Here is a 2,628-nt window from a genome sequence, read left to right as displayed (position 1 = left end):
AACTAGAACAGAACTAGAACAGAACTAGAACAGAACTAGAACAGAACTAGAACAGAACTAGAACAGAACTAGAGCAGAACTAGAACAGAACTAGAACAGAACTAGAAATGAACTAAAACAGAACTAAAACAGAACTAGAACAGAACTAGAACGGAACTAGAACAGAACTAGAACAGAACTAGAACAGAACTAGAACAGAACTAGAACATTACTAGAACATTACTAGAACATTACTAGAACAGAACTAGAACAGAACTTGAACAAAACTAGAACAGAACTGAAACAAAACTAGAATTTAGAACTTAAACTAAACTGTAAAAAAACTAAAAAGTTTCCTTTTAATTTTTGCATTCAAATTAATGCAATAATCCTTTTCTCACACAAACATACCACAAAACATTCCTAAACATCCTGTTGGGACAATTTTGTTCTTTTTCAAGTATCTACTGCACCCTTAGGACAAAAAGTACCTAATCTCATTACAAGGAAGAAAAACATAATCGCAAACTAAAAATTTGTCAACTTTGCCAAATCAAAGGCGTTGAAAAGGGTGTGTTTTTTTTCAATGTTTGTTCCCCATAAAAATGATTGACGACAAACGTCAGTTGTCGTCTAATAACATCTTAAGATTTGGCTCTTAACTGTTTAAATGATTGAGGGTACTTGATTGTTTGTAAGGAATCATGAAAAGTATTCAGGAAAAAAAAACAGCATCAATTATGCGCAAAAAGTAAATTTATGTTGTAAATACATTAACATAATAATACATTAACTATTTCTGAAATATACATATAGAGAGAAGATTATGACATTTATTATGTTTGAATAATGAAAAAAATTTTAAAATTTTGTTGACATTTTTTTTTATTAAGATGTCAAGTGTGTGAGGAAAAGAACAATTCCGATTTTTTTTTGGTTGAGCACTTAAGGTTACTTAAAGGGGATTTAAGAAATTTTTAAAGAAATCATAATTATGACACATTTGTCAGTTAAAATATTACGTTTGTATAAGAGTTTTGTATATGTTTTCAAGAAGTTTTTGCTGTTGTGTATGTGTTAACTATTTGTGTATTTCGAGGTTTTGCATTTGTAATTGGTGTATATGGTTTTTATTTCAAAATAATTTTGAATTTTTATTTTTATTCTTAATTATTTTTTCTATTTGTAAATTTCCATTGATTTCTGTTCCTTTCAAAATTTTTTTTAAAATTTTATTTAAATTTATTTTTCTCAATTATTGTTTAATCCTTTCTTAGTTCTTTATAATTTTAATAATTATTTTATAATTTCAATAGTTTTAACTTTGATTTTTAAGTTTTATTTTGTTTCTGTTACTTTTAACTTAAATTTTAAATTAATATTTATATTTTGTTAATAATTAAATATAATATTTATAATTTGTATTATTTTATTATATATAATTTTATATTTTATGTAAATATTTATAATATTAGTTTATATATGTATATTATTTGTTTTATATGTATATATATTTAAATTTGTATATAATCGTATGTTATATGAAAAGTTTTCATTAACGTATATAATGCCACATAGCTGTAGGTTTTCGGGCATTATTTATCATATCATGCCAATGTTGGCAACCCGTACCGCTTTCCTGTGGACCCAAACCAATACTGCCGATTTCTTGGGTCTCGCCACCCACTGAGACAACATAGATCTATAAAGAAATTAGATTAGAGTATACAAAACATATTAGGAAACATATAGGAACTAAAAAAGTTCTTTAAAGGTTCAAAATTTTGGATCTATAGAGCAAACTATAACATTATGAATCAAATAGACAGAACGTCAATTTGCTTTTAATGTGAACATCTGCCTTGATGTTTTTAGACTTGAGACCATCTACCACTTGCTCTTGAGTAGCTTCCTGGATAGAGAAGGACCATTCAGGTGGTAACAACAAGAACTAGAACTAGAATTTAACTAGGACAGAACTAGAACAGAACTAGAACAGAACTAGAATAGAACTAGAACAGAACTAGAACAGAACTAGAACAGAACTAGAACAGAACTAGAACAGAACTAGAACAGAACTAGAACAGAACTAGAACAGAACTAGAACATAACTAGAACAGAACTAGAACAAGAACAGAACTAGAACAAGAACAGAACTAGAACAGATCTAGAACAGAACTAGAACAGAACTAGAACAGAACTAGAACAGAACTAGAACAGAACTAAAACAGAACTAGAACAGAATTAGAACAGGACTAGAACAGACCTAGAACAGAAAAGAATACCAACGAGAGATAGCAAGCTACCCAGAAAGGCTGAGAAGTACCAGTCTAATCGAAAGATTGGGGACAATGAAGATCCTAAAATTGAACCTGTTGAATCCATAATCTCGTGAAAGACACCGGGCTAAATCAAGAGGTTTATGCTTAGCCATGAACCACGCCTTAGCGTCCTCAATCTCTATCTATTCGCTGACGAAGCTTTGTTGTTTCGGCAATAGCATCTAAGGAGTGAGATCGAAAAATTCTTAACACACGTTTATCATTACATTTTTCAACCAAAGTATTATTTGATATTTTTTTTGATCAAGTTACCTTTGAAAAACATGTCAGTTATTATGTGTAATGTCAATTATATTAATTTTTTTGT

This window comes from Lucilia cuprina, chromosome 5, assembly GCF_022045245.1.
Source record: "Lucilia cuprina isolate Lc7/37 chromosome 5, ASM2204524v1, whole genome shotgun sequence".
Lineage (NCBI taxonomy): Eukaryota > Metazoa > Arthropoda > Insecta > Diptera > Calliphoridae > Lucilia > Lucilia cuprina.
Note: the sequence above shows the minus strand (reverse complement) of the source record.